We start from the raw sequence: 18,771 nt of genomic DNA on the forward strand, positions 1-18,771 counted from the left end.
TTTTAGGCTAGATAATATTAGAAACGGCTTTGTTGACACCTGTGACTGTCTTGGCAATTCTGCTCACCATTAAAGGGCATTTGAACTAGAGTTTCTGGACAGTATTGTATTACAGTATCGATTTGTTTTGCATTGCTAAGTGAATCCACAGGAGTATACCTTTAGATTCTCCATTTTAGTTATTTGAAATTTTAGTCGATATACATTGATTTCCTTCCTGCTATCTTGCAGTTAGGTGTGAGGAAATATAGTGTCTGCTATTTTCAAAAAAAGAGATTCTAATGTTTTACAAAACTTTTGTCTCACCGTAACATCTTGATCTCTACTTTAGAATGACAGTATACTGTGACTGGAAAATCTGAACCCATCTCCAAATAATATATCCAAGCAAGAGCTTTACCTTTTCCCTACTACATATTCATGTGGGCAAACTGACTTCATTATTAGGGACAAGATGATGCAACAAATATTTTGTATAACAAGTATCTGATTATGCAGATACTATTATTAATTAGTGTGAGAAAACTTCAAATGAAAGTTCTCTTGCTTGAATGGTCTGTGGATGAACAAAACCAAGCTCATAAAAGATGTCTCCAATTCTCTGAGGTTCTCCACTATTCATTTATGACACAGGAATTGACCATGGTGCTGGGACACTGGATCCTCCTTTTGCATTCACTTAAGATTTAGGACCAGAGAAACTCACATTGTTTAAGATCACTGGACTTGGAGAGAACTTTGTAATTCAATACCACCAAGACCTTAGTTCTAGTACCTTCCCCCACTGGATAGCAGAATTGCCAAGACAGCCATGGTTGTCAAAAGTGGCACCTCTAGGAGGGTCATGCTAATCTTCTCTGTATCTTATTTAGTATCCTTAGAAAGCTGATATGCTTTTGGAAATTGTGTTGCTGAAAGGTGTTTTGCCTCAGGTTTAGTTATTTTGAAACAACTCTCTAGACAGACTTTCTTTGGAGGTGAAGAAAGGTAAATCAAGACAGGCAGGGGAAAGTGTGTTTCCAAAAAGGCAGTGGTCTCCTCAGGACTCTACATTTAACCTGACCTCATTTATTTAAGTCCCTTTTACCTGCTCTTCTTCCATAATATAGTCATCTTGATTCCAAAGAGTATGAGTTTCCATATCTCAAACCTAGATATCTAGCACTCTGTGAAGTAGGAAGAGGAGGAGCAAATGTCCATGTTTGTCAGATAAAACAGTAAATACTCAGAGACTTAAGTAACTTGCCCAAGTTCACAATACTAGCAAGTAGCAGAATCATAAATAGATCTCAAGTCTTTGAACTGTTTGCCTTTCCCAAGAAATGTATTGCAGAAAGGCAAACTTGTTTTAGGCATTATGCTTGCTAACATAATTATCATTCTTCCTCATGGTATTGGGATGCCAGTGCATAGCCATGAATTCATTCTACATCTGTTTTCTCCCAGTAATTTGCTTAGGTAGTATCCTCTTCATTAAAATCCCCAGTGACTAGTTGTGCGTATAAAAGCCTTGACTGTTTGAATTCTGGCTATTTCCCCTGACCTCATTTTACACCTTTTATATCAGTTGTTTAAGCTCCCAATTCTTGTCCATCTTCATCATTCAGCAGTTTTTCCCAGTCCTAATTGTTTTCTTGACTTCTGCTAGGTTATTTTTGATAAACACCATCAATTAATTAATGCCATGCTCTGTTGTAAAGTTAACAAATCCAGACTCCAGAGAAGTGTGTGCCTTCAGATTCAAGCTTCAAATAACTTCCCTGGGTTCTTTCAAAAGTGAACAAGCAACTAGACCAAAAAAATCTACCAACCACTTAAGTAAGTTTGGATCAGCTTAATTCCAGGTCAACTTGAATTGACCTGGAATTCAATCAAATTAATTCCAGACAGTTGAAGTCTTAGACAACAATGAGTAGGAGGTAGGATGTGGGCAGTAGGTTAAGTACACTCTGTGGGAGAAACTAGTGGCTGTGACTTAAGATTCTTTCTTCTGTAGAGGTAACTAAATCTTTTTTCAGTGATTCAGACTGCAAATGACAGCAGGTACCCCTTTTGCCATTGGAAGTAATTCACTTACAAATACTGACTTATTTCCTACCTGGCTTTCCTAGGGAAAATTTCAAGAACATTGTTTGATAGCACCATTTGACCAGGTATAGATGGTTTGATCCACCCATGGCAATGTTTAGGAATAACTCCTTGTTATATATAACTCAGGAGACTGTATAATTGAACTTGGGATGGTTGTGTGTAATGCATTTGGCTTTACCCCAGTACTCTCTGTTCACTAGGATCCATTCCTGTTGGACACTAGTGAGCTGTCTTTTTTTGTTTTATTTTTATGTTTTGGGTACACTTTGGTGGTACTCAGGGCTGAATCCTGGCTTTGAACTCAGGGATCACTCCTGGTAGTCCTAATGGGTAGCAGGAATCAAATCCAGGTCAGCCTTGTGCAAAGTGAGCACCCTGCCTCCTATATTATGGCTCTAGGCCCTAAGCTGTCTTTGTGGCTGGTCATTACTCCACAGATTCTGATAGCTTGTGTAATTACTAGGTACATGAAGATGCTATGTAGCAAGTCTTCAGTAGTAGGTATGGCTCGCAAGATTCATCAATTTTCTCTTGCTTATACAAGAGAGGAATGTGCACTGGTGACTTCCTTGACTAAGGCACAGGCATGGGTCTGAAACACTCACCTTAAGTCTACTATGCTGTTTGTTTCAAGGGTAACACACCCTTTATAAAGTCATCCTGGAGATGATGGAGCTCTATAGATTGCTTTATAAGTGTATATTACCTGACTAGCATCTGCCCTGAATGGATCACAGTGTCAACCTGTCAGTTTCTATGATACATATATAGAGTAATTGGTGCTTTTTCTCATGTACACAGTTTTTCCATGGAGTATGTGGTGACTTAGCTTGGCCACTTCAAATGCACAATAGCCTAAATGCTGACTATGGAATTTATTTCTAAGTGATAACAGTCACAAACTGGAGTTAAGCATGATTCAGACCAAATCTAGCTGAGCACAGCTACTTGTAATCTTCTTGCCAAAATATGAAAAAGCAGAAACTGTTGCCTTTTACTTCAATGAGAAAAAGCATCACATCTTCTCAGGTATATCTGCATTTCTCTGCAGAAGTGGAAGTATAGTTAGCTTATTTTAAGTAACTCCTTCAATTTTTTTCTTTTTTTGTGAAGCAAGAAAGTTTTTACTAAAACTTGGTTAGAATTATGTGAGTGAGGAGAACGGAAGAATTACATGTTCAAGAAAAAACAAGTTTATCTACAGTGGAAATAGGCAAGGAAATAAACCTAGACAAGAAAACTAGATACATGTTCAAGGGAGAACACGGGTTTCAAGAGTAAGCCTCAAGTTTTTTGTTGTTTCTGTATTTAAATTTAAAAGGAAAAAGAGAAAGATTTTTGTGGAGCAAGTCGCTCTGAAGAGGCACTTAATTTCTCTCTTAATTGAATAATCCATGTCCAGTGGGTTTCTTTTCCCAGAGTTACTTCTGTATTTACCACTTGACCCCAGTTTGCCTATTTCAAAAGACTCTCAGGTGTAACATTTTGTTCATGGTCAGTCGTGTTTCCTTGAGAAAGAAAAGTCAGGGTTAACACATCAGTATGCCCTCTAACACATATACTTACTCTCTCTCTGGAAAGTTGTATAAGAGTATAAGAGTATAAATCATCATTAGTTCATTAATACATTCACCTCACGTAAGCATTCATTAATTTGCTTTCCTAGTAAGATAGTGAACTATCAGTTAAAAGAGATGAAGATTGGAAAGTCATATCTGCTGATCTTCGAATGGTCCAGAGCATACAGGAGGCACGATGCTTGCTTGCCTTGCACAAGGCTTACCTGGATTTGGTTCTTGTTACACATGAGGACTGCTAGGAGTGATCACTGAGTTCAGAGCCAACAATAAGATTCTCAATTTTCTTGATGCCAGAGCATCTATGGATTTTTCCAAACCCAGTCTTCTGGCAAGATACTAAGCAAGACTCGCAAAAATGATCACAAAGGAACAGTTACTTAGACCTACTAAGCGTTCTATAAACAAAGCTACTGTCGCTGCTATTATATTATTTATCATCATAATCTTCATATAACAGTGGTCTTCACCCAAAGACACATATAATTTGTCCTCTGAAATCCACCAGACAGCTGACATGCCATCATCCTGGACACAAGTGGTGTATAGCCCACCAAATTAGCCTGGGTCCCTAAGGTGTTAGAAAGGACTGGATCACAGAGATAGTGCAAGCAAGTGCAAGTGGAATTAATTGAATTAATTCATGAATGACACAAGTAACTGCACCATCTGCCATGTGAAAGGCCCAGCCTGCAAGAATGACGTGCTGACCCTACTGTAGTCATACCCAGTGGCTGTGCTGAGCTCTGGGCTAGTCCTGAATATTCTGGCTTAAACCCTTGGCCTCCCAGATGACCTGGCATAGTTAATAAACCATTCTATCATATGGAAATAATTTGCAGTTTGATTTTCAGACTATTACTGTAGATATGAAAAAAACAGACTTCTGTGTTTCCCATCTCATTTCACAATGAAAGAAACTAGAGGTTAGGCAGGAAGAAGTCTACCCTAGTACCTGCAGTAAGAGGGAAATAGTATCAGGACAAGATTTTGGAGCTGGATGTCCCTATGCAACTTCTTGCTGGTTATTACAACTCTTATAACCAGTGGGCATTTACAGTCTGGTGTGTTATAAGTCTAACTATCAGATTCTCTTAAATCTGTGTTCAACTTAATGTCACATACTTCTGATTGTGTTGAACATTTCCGCTTTAGATCAGTGTTTGGATCACAGAAGTTGCCCAATTTAAAAGAGTAGCATGAATTGTTTCTGAATTTCCATTCTCCAAAGCTAAAGTAACTGAGTTCTTTGCTCCCTTTTTAATTATATTTTTGCTGACTAGGACATGTGACCTCAGTTCTTTGGTTGTAGGACTCTGTCCCATTCAGAAAATTGATCTTCCCTCTGTTAGTTCTGCTTGTTTTCATATTACAGGCATTTGTATCTCTGGCAATAAACTCAGTTTATGTACCTGAGTGAAAACTCTTGTTTGTGAGGTGGGATCACGCATGCTACTCTGTCTTCTAGCCCCTGTTACTTAGTGCCTTGCTACAACATGTTGACTGAAGATCTAGGAAGACACAAAATTATGATGGATAGAAATTAAACTTTATTTACAAACCATGAGGAAATACATTTTTATTATATTACTTTTATTGATTGAGATCTTTGGTTAATAGAGTATTATTAACACTGGTTTCTCATGCACGTAATTTCAACACCACAACTATCAGCAGTGTGCTTAAATCTTTCCTACTAGGATTATTTTGTTATCACTAGCAAGTTTTGTGTTTAGGTGAAAATATTTACTATAGACCATTTTTACGTGCTTGGTACACAGAAAAGTGGAAGTGAAATGAGTGCTGAAGCTGCAGTACAAAATCTATTATTTTAAAAAATCTAATGAAAGCCTTAGGCAACTGATAGTTGTGGACAGGACTGCAGTTTTCCTGTGCTGTATCTTCCATACTATGTGTCTAGGTTTCTTCTACATATCACATCTACTGGGCTCCTGACCAGAACTTCAGTTGAAAATGGCAGTTGCTTCTGTCATAGACAACAGAATGTTATCTGTGCAGGCTTCTACATACTTTCCCCTGGCTCAGAATGAGCTTTGTCATATAGGGCAATAGTTTTCAAACTGCTTGGAATGGTGAGGGCAGTTTGAGGAAAGGGAATCTGAGAGAGAAAGCAAGCAAAATTTTCTCAGTACCCTCTCCTGAAATGTTTATGTATTAAATTTCCATTTAAGAGCTAACCTTTTAGGAAAACAATATGTACATTCCTCTAAGTGCTAGAAATTGAGTTTCCATATGATCCAGCAATAATGCTTCATGGAATATACCCTGGGGGCCCAAAAACACACAGTAGAAATGTTATCTGCACCTTTATGTTCATTGTAACACTATTCACAATAACCATAATCTGAAAACAACCCGAGTGCTTGAGAATAGATGACTGGTGAAAGGAATTATGGTGCACCTACACAATGGGATACTATGTAGCTGTTAGGGAAACTGAAGATATGAAATTCGCTTATAAATGGATGGACATGGAGAATATCATGCTGAGTAAAATGAATCAGAAGGAGAGGGATACACATAGAATTATTGGACTAATTTGTGGGGTATAAAAACATAATATCACACTAATACTCAAGGACAGTAGAAATGTGGGTCAGGAGGAAGAGGACTGGTCAACTGTTGGAAGCCGATCGCAGGTGCTGGTGGAGAAGGTAGTTGGAATAGAGAAGGGACCACTGTGACAAAAAATAGTTGGAAACGACCACTCTGGATAAAAACTGTGTGCCTAAAATAAGTAAGGGAACAAACATAATAACCTCTCGGTATCTTTATGGAAGGCATAATGCCCAAAAGGGAGGAGAGAGACAGAGAGAAAGAGAGAGACAGAGAGAAGGAGAGAAAGAACAAAAGTGCCTGCCATAGAGACAGGCTGGGGGAGGGAAACTGGGAGCATTGGTGGTGGGAAAGTACACTTGGAGGGTTGGGTGTTGGAATATTACATGACTGAAACCCAACCATGAACAACTTGGTAACTCTGTATGTCACAGTGAGTGATTCATTGTTTTCAAATGAGTCTATTCGAAAGAGGAGCTTTACTACAGAAATGTTTTTAAATAACTAGTCTGGTACATTTCATGGCTAGGTATCTTCTGTTCTAAAACAATTGTATGTCTCATAATGAAAGTTGAGGCTAACCACTGCTTGAATTTGAATTTTCTGAGCTGTTAAATATCATGCTTCCTGTGGTAGAGTACCTTACTTAGCAATGAGCTAAAGGAGTCACTGGTCTTCTCCAAATAATTTGGAGCTTTTTATTATTATAGATGAGATAGAATATTGTTTTATTGAAAGTCACTTGATTCCTACATTATAATGCCACAGTTATATTTTAAAAGATCATTAAATAGAGAAATACTGCATACCAACTAGAACTTATAGGCCTTTGTGAAACGTTCTACCTAACAACAACAGAATACACATTTCTCTCAAATATAGATGCAACATTCCCCAGACAAACCATATCTCAAGTTTCAAAATAATTTCAATAATTTTTAAAAATGTTAGGTAATGCAAACTCTTATTTTGTCAAGATGGATTAAAACTATAAGTTATTAATAGAAGGAAAACTTTAAATTTGACAAATAATGTAAATTAAGCAACCTATTCTTGAGCAGTCAATGTTGAAAGAAGAAATCACAAACAAATTTAGGACATATTTAGAGGTTTGTGATAAATGGCATTTATGAAAAGTCCCCAGCTATATAATGCTCAATAATGACAAAATCTCAAAATTTTTACCCTTAGGATTGAAATAAAACAAAGTTGCTTACTGTTACCACTGCTATCCAACATAGAAGTTCTAGTCAGAGCAAAAATACAAGATATCCATATCGGGAAGGAAATTGCAAAACACTCTCTTCCCAGGTGACATATAACTATTTGTAGGAAATATCAAAGAATCTACAAGCATGCTACTAGAGCTTATAAATTAATTGATCAAAATTCAGGACACAAGATAAATGTTCAAAAGCTTTGGGAATCTATACACCAGAAATGAGTAACCTGGAAAGGAAAATAAGAACAGAAATTTTATGGACATTGAGAGATAGAACAGCTGGTATGTTGCTTGCCTTGCATGCAGTAGATCTGGGTTCAATCCCTCCTCTTAATTGTTCACAGAGCACCACTGGAAGTTTTCTTTGTGCACAGAGCCAGGCATAAACTCTGTGCACCACTGGGTAAGACCCACTCTCCAAAAAAAGACAGAAGGGGCCAGAGTTATAGTACAACAGGTAGGGTGAGCTGGGTTTGATCCTTCACACCCCATTTGGTCCTACTAGCCCTCCCTCAAGTGATCCCTGAGCGAACAGCCAAGAATAAACCCTGACCACTGCCAGGTATGCCGCCCCAAAAAAAAACCACAAAAAGATATTTCACTTGCAGTAAAATCTTTTACAGACAAAAGCTCCCTGTTATTTTCTTTCTTTTATTTATCCATCTGTTGATCAATTCATATGTTCCGTTCACTTCTCTTCCCTTCGTTGTTGTGATGGTGCCACATGCATTTGGTGCACAATCAGTTATAGTGCTTGCAAAGACTCATTCTTTAGTTATGAAACTTGTGCATGTGCCCACGAGAAGTCACGCTTCTTTAATTGTGGTAGTCGTCCACAACTTGGGTTGTTTGTATGGTTTACTTAGAGTTGCTATGGTGCATTCTCTGTGCTCTCCGGTGGTTGTATTCCTTTCTGTGATACATACATCTTTAGTTGCAGTGTTTTCACACTGTTGTAGAGATGATACACTCTAGTAGTACCAGGAATTCCAAACTACAGAGCTACTAGGACCATATTGAGCACATATGAGTAGCACCAGTTGTCAACTCATGATTTAATGACTGCAGGGCAGGCACTTTTTGACCCTAAGCAATCTGCCAGACCCTGTTCTTCATTTTTTGATGCCCATGTCTTATGTGAAGTCTTTCTCAGATGTCTTTAAGAAAATTGCCTATCTGTACTTCTTCAGTAACTGACTTATAACATAAGGGAATCAAAACAAGACATGATGGGGCTGGAGGAATAGTACAGTGGGTAGGGCATTTGCCTTGCATGCGGCCGACCTGGGTTCGATTCTCAGCATCCCATATGGTCCCCTGAGCACCGCTAGCAGTAATTCCTGAGTGCAAAGCCAGGAATAACCCCTGTGCATTACAGGGTGTGACCCAAAAAGCCAAAAAAAAAAACATGATAACTCACATACAGGCATGCCTCCCTGTCATTCCCTGAGCATGAAGCATAGTAACCTGAGTAACCTGTGGTAAGGTCCCCAAACCAAAAAACCAAAATCAAAACAGCTAAAACCATAACACCTAAAAGATAGCATACGGGTCATTTTTTGTGTATGTGAAAATGACACCAAACATGAACAACAGAGGAAAAGTTATGTAAAAAAACTTCATGAAATATAAAAACTTTAATTTTTAATAAAGACCATTATCAAGAAAGTGAAAGTAATGCTTACATAATGAACACTGTAGCACTGTCTGTAGCACTGTCTCCCGTTGTTCATTGATTTGCTCGAGAGGGCACCAGTAACGTCTTCATTGTAACACTTGTTACTGTTTTTGGCATATCAAATACGCCACGGGTAGCTTGCCACATGAGAGAGAATATTTTGAGATCATCTGACTTATTACTTGTTATTTGGGGTCACATCCAGCCATGCTCAAGCCTTACTCTTAGCTTTATGCCTAGGGCTTACTCCTGGCTCTGTGTTTAGAGATAACTCTCGGTGGCATTCAAGGGACCATATACGGTGATGTGGCTTCAAAACAGGATCAACAACATACATGACAAATATTACCACTTGTGCCATCCCTTTTGTCCCAAATTGTCTATTTTAAAATTGTTTAATATATAGAACATGTAAAGAACTCTTAAAATTCAACAACAAAAAGAGCAAAAAATAGAGGTAAGATGTGAAATAGACATTTCTCCAGAGATACACAATGTCCAGAAAGCACAGAATAGACTCGACATAGTTGGCTGATTAATGAAAATACATACACAATGAGATACCACTCCTTACTCATTTGGATGGCTATAAATTTTTAAAAAAATAAAAATAGCAAGTGTTGGCAAGGATATGGAGAAATTTAAACCCTGCGTAATGCCGTAGGAAATGTAAAATGTTATAGCAGCTGTGGACAACTGTTTGGCAGTTCCCCAAAAGACTAAATATAGACTTATTATATGATTCAGCAATTACACTCCTAAGTATATACCCAAAAGAATTGAAAGAAAATAGGGACACAAATGCATATTTATACACAAATGTTCATTGCAGCCTTATTTACAAAAAATCAACATTGTAAATAACCTAAGTGTTCATTAACAAATGAATGGGCAAATAACTAAAACAAAATGTGTCATGTATATATAAATATGTATACATATGTATATGTGTTTGTATATATTTATTTATGAATAATATACATTAACACACAGAAAATATTTGTGCTATGTGAAATAATTAGACACCAAATAGCAGGTATTGTACTTTCACTTATATAAATTTATAGACACGAAAATAAATGAAAGATCACCAGGATAGAGAATGAGGAGTTATTCGGTAATGGTTACAGAGTTTCTACTTGTGATGATAAGGAAGTTTTAAACATAGTTATTGTGATTGCACAACATGGAGAGTGCATTTATTGTCATTGAATATACACTTAAAATATGGTTTAAAAATATCATGTTTTGGTCCAGTTCAGCAGTACAATGGATAGGATGTTTCCCTTGCATGTTGTCAACCTGGGATCAATCCCTAGTACCTCATATAGTCGCCTGAGCCCACTAGAAGTAATTCCTGAGTGCAGATCCAGGAGTAACTCCTGAACACTGCAGGTGTGGTCCAAAAAGAAATTTTAAAAAAGGTTTTATGTTACAAGTTTTACCACACTATTATAAAAATAATTAAATTCTAATTAAATTAATAATTAAAATAATTATTTTAAAAGTTATAATGTTATTTAAACTGAAGGAATTATCTTAAATAATCTTTTTACCTTTTTACCTGAAACAAAAAATAAAAACTACCAAAAACAAGTGTCTTATAAGAATGGAAAGTGTCTTTTGCTCACTAAAAGGAGACATTCATTTATAAAACTTTGTTTTGTTGGTGGTCCATACCTTATTGGGCTTAGAAGCTATTCTCAGCATATTTCTTAGGGGTGGCTTGAGCGGTTCTTGGCTTGCCTTGTGGTGTGAAGGATCAAACCTGGGCCTCTGACATGCAGACCCTGCACAGAGCCCTTTGAGCTCTCCCCTCAGTCCACAGGAGATTTTTATATTTCCTATTTAGAATGACCTGACTTCAAATGGAAGACATATTAGCACTGTAGCACTATCGTCCCATTGTTCACTGATTTGCTCAAGCGGGTACCTGTAATGTCTCGGTTGTGAGACATGTTGTTACTGTTTTTGGCACATCAAATATGCCACAGGTAGCTTGCCAGGTTCTGCTGTGCAGGTGGGATACTCTCGGTAGCATGCTGGGCTCTCTGAGAGGGACAGAGGAATCAAACCCGGGTCAGCCGCATGCAAGGCAAATGCTCTACCCACTGTGCTATCTCTCCATGCCAACATATTCAGTCTTCTCAGATTCTATTTAGATATTCTGATTTTTAGATTTTTTGAGGTGAGTAAAATTAAATATTGAATAATTATTTCTCTTTTTTCCCAAATTTTGTTTTATTAAAGGACTATGAATTACAAAATGATTGATAGTTGGGTTTTTGGCATACAATGTTCCATTACTGATCCCACTACCAGTGTCAACTTCCCTCCACCATTGTTCCCAGGTCCCTCTCCTACCCCCAGCCCCAGCCCACCATCTTGACAGACACCTTTAAAGTTTGGTTATTAAAGTTTGGGTCTCATTATTTCAGTGTAGTTGACTCTGTGGTTTAGCCATTTAGTTCTGTGATTCCTTAAAACTATCGATGTGCCTGAATCAAATCCCCCATGACTCCTGCCCCCATTGTTTCGCATTGATTTCTACTTTCCTTCCCCTTCAATCTATTTATTTCCTTCTCTCTCTACTTTGGAGTTAAAGACGGTAATTTGTATAGAATAGATAGATAGTATCACCTTCATTACTCTGGTCCATCACCACAACTAGTTCCCTTTATTTTTACAAATAAATTCCCAAACAATAGCACATTCGCAGTCCCTGCCAATATTCAAAGTTCATATCATAGTGGCATCTCTGTTTAGAATATCACCTCTGTGATAACAGAACTATAATTGATATTTAGATGGCCTATTTTCCTTAGTGGGGAACAGAATACATTTGAATATTCAACTCATATGACTGTTGGCAGAATCCAATTGTTTGTATGTAAAGAACTAAAATCCCCATTTCTTGATGATACTTTTCCAGAGGCTATTAATAGATGCTATAGATGCCCAGACTTTCTTGCCATATGGCCTTCTCACGGGTCTTTTTGTATTGGCAGTTCAATTGTTTAAGTTCAGAAGATGAATCTCACTTTTAATGTTTTGTGTCCACAGTGATTAATATTACCCTTGGTTAACTTGAAATAAATTGATCTGTGATCTAAATTGCAGCTTTAACATAGCTCTAACTTTGTCATCTTTGGTTGATTAGAAGCATACCATAGACTCTGCCCACATAGGTGGAGGTGTTTATGTAAGTCTAATAAAAGTGAGTGACACTTTAGCATGTATCCAAATCAGTGAGGTACTATCACCCAGTAATCTTAATGGATGCGTGCAAAAGAATGATTTTGATATGAATGATGCCATTTTCAGTAGAAGTATTGCAAAACCATAGTGCCTGAAAGGAAAATAAGAGAGAGAGAGAAAGAGAGAAAGGACAAAAGTTTTTGCTATAGAGGCAGGCTATAGGGACGGGTAGGCAGGCAGGAGGAAAACTGGAGATATTGATGGTGAGAATGTGCACTGGTGAAAGGATGCGTGTTCGAACATTGTATGGCTGAGACTCAATCATGAACAACTTTAAAACTGTATCTCCTGATGATTCAATAAAATAAACTAAAATTAAATTTTATAAGAAATATACTAATAGTAAATGATTCAGCTATGGAGACTGAAAAGAGCCAAGATCTGCATGGTGGTTCAGCAGCCTGAATATCCAGGAAATCTCACAGTTAAACTCTAGTCCAAGTTGTAAGGCCCAGAATCGCAAGACATGATGGTATAATTCTAGTCAAGAACAGCAGGAGAAAATGCACTGTAATAAAAGGGGGGGATGCCTAGATAACCTTTGACCCCAGTGTTTAGAGATGAGACAGACAAAGAAGGCAAGGAATCAAGGGAGAAGAGGAGAATGAGAAGTAATGGGCTAACAGGCATCAGGGCTTCAGTTATACTAGTGATATGAATGAGGGGTACAGCCACATGTCTGCTTTCCCTGTGAACCTGAATCTGGGCTAAGGGCTTTTCTTTGGCTATAGCCATTCTGGTTGTAGCCAAAAACCACTACTGAAATCACTACAAGTCTGTTTACATCATTTTAGGTTTGTGTGTCACCATTGAGCTTCTGGGAAGAGAGTAGCAAAAAACACTTTCCCAGGACCAAGAGGCCAAGATGAAGGCAGAAAATGAAGCAAGATGCTATCTGTTGCTTTAGAGTACCAGAGGGAGAGATGTTTTATAATTCTAATTATATGTTCTTCTTTCTCAATTAATTGTGACCACCCTAAACAGAGATAGAAGAAAATGAAAACCACATTTTTCTGTTCACCAGAAGTAAGGTAGCAAACTCCAAAAGTTCTTTACAGAACAGATGAAAATGTAAAGAAGTCGGTCACTCAAATTAGTACAGAGTCAGTCCATAACCATTGCCTCTTCTAGGTCTGAGTGCAAACTAGTGTGATTGCAACTAAAAACCTTTTTAAGGCTTGACCTGAGGATGTCTTTCCCATCTAGAGACTGAATCAAGAGTGATATCTCAAACTTGTGGGACTGTCTCACACATTAAAACTTGTCTTTGAAAAGTTGTCAGCAAAATAAGTGTCAGACCAAGACATTGAGAGAGAAAAGGGGAAAGAGCGTCTCTTAACTCTAAAAATGTTATTGATTGTGATTTTTTCTGAATTTCATAGGACCTCTAAAGTCATCTTTTTCACTACTCAGCAATTAAATAAAATTGGCCCGGAGAGAATTGATGTGGAACATTTTGTTTTGACTTTCTCTTGTGCAATTTTGACCTCCACTTAACTCTCCATTAAAGAGAACACAGAAGACCCTCTTCAGTCTGAGAACAAGTAAATGGTTCTTATCATCTAGCTGACAATTTTTAAGCTTGTATGATGTGTTTCAGTTTCTTGGTAGTGCCATCAGGTTTCTCAGTATTAGTCTAATGACGTCAAATGACCAAATTTCTCAGTTTGAGTCTAATTATTGGAACTATTAGAGGTATGTCAAAGGGAATTAAACGAGGTTGTTTGGAGAAACTTGTGCTGCTTATTAGTATAGACTCTTGGCACCAATGCAATTCAAGAGGAGTGAAATTATGGTTGCATTTATCCTTATATTAAACACCTGCCCCATATCTCACCTTCATCCTTCCTTCTTCATATCTTTTTTGATTCTTCTTTTTGTTAAATCACTATGAGATGTCCATAGTTATAAAGCTGTTAATTGTTGGATTTCATTACTACAATGTATCAACACTCATCCCTCCACTAGTATACATTTCCCACCTCCCATGTCCCCAGTTTCTCTTAAAAAGGACTTTTGATTTATGTTCCTGTGGAATGAAAATAACATATCAAAGTGAGTTCTTTAGCACCCTGAAAATTTGAAATTTTCTTAGTGTCTTGCTCTTCCATCTATGAAGGAGCAAATCAAAACCCACCCATATCTCTGCTTTTGCCTATTATTTTCCTCATTCCTCACTCCCGTTTTTATTTACCTCAGAGTGCAGGTCTGTAATGACCTTGGCCATTAATATCAATGGTTTTCACTATGAGTTAGATTGCCAGGGCTTCTGACAATTCAATCTTATATTCTATAAACTTTATAGGCTTTCTAAACATTTTGTAATACTTTAAAAACCATGATTCTGGGTATTCATGAATATTGACAAGTGTTTACTGTGGAAAACTATTTTTCTCCTCTTCCTAAGTTGTGAACAAGTAAGGAAAGAAAATTAGAAACGTGCATAAGAGCAAATATCACCTTTATTCTTAATAAAATTCATACTAGCAGTGAAACTTTTCTCTGTAAGAAGTGGATATTCTAATAATCAGTCTCATACACAGATATATCTACTCATTCATGAGCAGCTCTGAGTCCCAAGACTCCTTGACTACACTACAGGCACAAAGGAACAGAGAGGAATTCATTAATTACATGGTAAGCTGATGTTATTAGAAGAAGGAAAAAGGATGATGGTTTCTCTTTTGAGACCTCATACAGATATGAGTGAATGAATGGCAGGGTAGAGAGAAATCAAGAATATTATGCTAGTGAACTTCATACTAAAGAAAATATTAAGGAGAGGTAAGAAGGAAAACCTCCTCCCCTTCCCATGTAAATAATTGATAAGATTTTAGAGATCATCAGGTCAATTCCAGTTGAGCTTCTCTTTTGTTTGTTTTTGCACCACACCCAGGAATGTTCCAGGTTCACTCATGGTAGTAATGTGAGAACCGTATGAAGTTCTGGTGATCAAACTCAGCAAACACTTTGCCTGCTGTACTATTTCCCGGGCTCCAGTTGGGGATTTTGCTTCAGACATATGAAATAAATTATCTACCAAAGTATAGGCTTTTAAACTGGATGGGGATTCTAGGTTTTAAGGTTGTTTTCCCACCATTCCTCTTCCCCATTTGGTGTGTTAAATTTATGCAGTGAAGTCTTTGACAAAAATGTAAAAAGTAAAATAGACCAATGGATGGAAAAGGAAGTTGTGTCAAAGTTAAGGATAATTTTATTCAAGAATATTATTTTGAGGACTTCTCATCATCATCTCCATCAGTGCCATGAATACTTCCCTGCAGTGTCAATACTTGCTGGGCTTCTGCTTCATCATATTCTCTCCATATGCATTTTTACAGCAAGATATAGCAAGTAGAAGCTAAGCATGAGGGCCTTGTCTCTCCTCCTATGCCCAAAGAGTAGAATTAATTCATCCAGTAGTTACTATTTCCCCCTGGGAATTAGAATATACATAAAATCATCATTACAAATGATATCTCTATAAGATAACATGATTTATGAAGTTATTCATAGTTGAGTTTTAGGTATTCTATGTTCAGTGTCATTCCCAACACCAGTCTCTCAACCAGTAACTCCAGGTTCCCTCCCACTCAGCTTCCTCCCAGACTGTCTCTTTGACAGGCACATTTTAAGTTTGTTTGTTATGATGATCTTTGACTTTGTGATTCACCTCCTGGTGCAATTATCCTAGCTATCTCCTTGGCTCTCTGGCACTTCCTTGAGGCCTTGCTCCAATGCCACCTTCTCAGTGAGATTTTGTATATTATCTAAATTATACTGCTGTAGCAGAAAGCTACATTCCATGAGTTTTACTTGTAGAAGTTTGTTTCTCACTAGCATAGGTCTAACATCAATTCAGAGCACCTACCTTCCAATCAGATTCAATACACTCCGTGGTCCCATTTAACTGTTTAATTAGGTATTCCGTAACCTCACACCCTGACACTAGTTGTGTAAATTTATAAGGTTCTGTTTTTTCTCTATGTGTTTCCATCTATAATGTACTACATGCATACATTGAATGCTTCGCTTAAATAGTAGGCTCCCATTTGTTGAAGGATCAGGAATATTATCGAAGACCGTTAAAAGTTAAAAGACATTTCATGCATATATTTTCTCAGGTTAATTAATTAATACATTAAAATTAATGCATGGTGACAAAGAATTAATTTTAAACATAATATTTGATTATTAAACTTAAAGCATATGGATTTAGGATTTAGGTTTTAGTACCAAGGCTGGATTACTGTATTTATTTTATATTACTAAACAACTAAGTACCACACTAATTGGCATAAAAGTTCATAATACTTTTATCTTAATAATTCAGTCATAAGTAAGACATATTTTGCCTAGGTACAAAACTTACTTTCTGAAGACTCCATATAAGAATCTAACTGTTCAATTTCTCATTTTTGTTATTAGCTGAATTCAGTTCCTCATAGGATGTAAGTTCCTATTTCCTTGATAATTAGCAACTTAGAGTCATTTCCAGCTACTTGAAGTTATATGTATTCCTTGGCTCTGTATTTTCTTCCTCCATATTGTGCATACATTTAGCACTGTTGTCCCATTGTTCATAGATTTGCTCGAGTGGGCACCAGTACAGTAATGTCTCCATTGTGAGACTTGTTGTTACTGTTTTTGGCACATCAAATACGCCACGGACAGTTAGTTAAAAAGCTTGCCAGGCTTTTTAACTACATAAAAATTCTGTAAAGATATTTTTATTTAGACACCTTAATTTACAGTTATGTCCATACTAGAGTTTCAGACATACAGTGTTCCAACACCAATCCTACCACTGGTGTCAACTTCCCTCCACCAAGGTCCCTATGTTCTGTCCTCCATTTCCAGCCTGCCTTCTAAATAAGCACATTTTAAGATTCATTATTGTATCTTACATCTCATCTGCAGTATCATTGGCACTGTGGTTTAGATATATACATATACCACACCCCTACACTAATGATGTGCCCCGGCTTCTGATCCTGGCCTTTGTTACCTCCTTTCTCTCACACTTTTAATTTGCTCTGACTTCTCTATCTGTCTGTCTTTCTGACTCTCTACTCTATTTCCCAAATTTGATCTTTAGAGACCATGTGATTACACTGTTTCCACATAATCTAGTCTCATTTCCACCATCTACAGGTCAGTAAATTAGCAATCTTGACATCTGATGCCTCCAATTAAAATAGCCACTGCTGTCCAAGGGAATAGGGCATGAACATCTTTTTTTTGGCTTTTTGGGTCACACCAGGTGATGCAGAGGGGTTACACCTGACTTTGCACTTAGTAATTACTCCTAGTGGTGCTCGGGGGACCATATGAGATGCTTGGAATCGAACCCAGGTCAGCCGCATACAAGGCAAACGCCCTACCCACTGTACTATCGCTCCAGCCCCCGGCATGAACATCTTTGATGGGGCCACTATACTACCTAATTGAAACACACACACATACTATACATGGCATAATGAGCATGTATAAGGCTCTGGTGGCATGAGGAGCTGAATTTGAATCCCATGTCTTCTTCTTGATAGCTAGGTTACTTGGGACATGTTCCTTGTCTTTGATATTTTCTTTCCTCTGTATCAAGTGCTACTGCAACTATTAATGCTACTACTTGAAAATTATATGTGAAAGAGTCTAGTATACATCCACCACACTTATTTTACTTCTTTTTGAAATGTAATATTCCTATTTCTGGTGTTCTAAATGTGAGCACCAGACTTAGCTTTACAGTCTACCTCAGAAGACCTTACCTTCAATAGGATAAAGGAGGCCAAGTGCTCTTTCGCTAAAACCTCATTTAACCAGCTGGGTTTGTGGGGAATGAGGGGGAAGTTTAATCTAAGTGTTTATGATTCATTTACACCTAAATCATTAAATGCTATTTTAGGAACATTTGATGGCTTGAGGCTTTTAAAATAATCGTAATGCCTTTTTCTTAAACAGAAATGCTGCCAAGAGTAAACAAACTCAAATACCATTTTCTCTGAAATTCTGCAACAAATTGAGAGTGGGTTTCTGACCTGGTATAATATATTCTTCCATCTGCAATCCCTGCAGGGACAGCCCTCCTGAGAAGAAACACCAGCTCTATTTACTGAATGGAGAGTTAGAAACGGTGGCAGGCATGAGTGCAAAGCACTAATTTAACTGAACTCTTTCTTCTTCAGAATTATTTTCTGTATTCTAGCTATTGTAATTGGGAGTTTTGTTCCAATGCTTTCCATTATCCAAAATGTGCTTCCTTTTAACTATCTAAAGGGGGAGATTTCTTCTATAACATATAGGTGAGAACTGCATTTCCTGGAGGTGTTGAGGATCATTTGAGCTTGTAAATTGATGAATATGTGTTG

The 18,771-nt window shown here is 37.4% G+C and overlaps 1 protein-coding gene and 1 pseudogene across 3 annotated transcripts in view; both read left to right on the forward strand.

The window, feature by feature from the left end:
- Positions 1-18,771, forward strand: part of FGF13 (fibroblast growth factor 13) — a 584,235-nt gene that overhangs the window by 316,233 nt on the left and 249,231 nt on the right. The gene's annotated exons all lie outside the window — the stretch shown is intronic.
- Positions 4,185-5,831, forward strand: LOC129399585 (40S ribosomal protein S28-like; annotated as a pseudogene).

This window comes from Sorex araneus, chromosome X (genome assembly GCF_027595985.1).
Source record: "Sorex araneus isolate mSorAra2 chromosome X, mSorAra2.pri, whole genome shotgun sequence".
NCBI classification, from domain to species: Eukaryota; Metazoa; Chordata; class Mammalia; order Eulipotyphla; family Soricidae; genus Sorex; species Sorex araneus.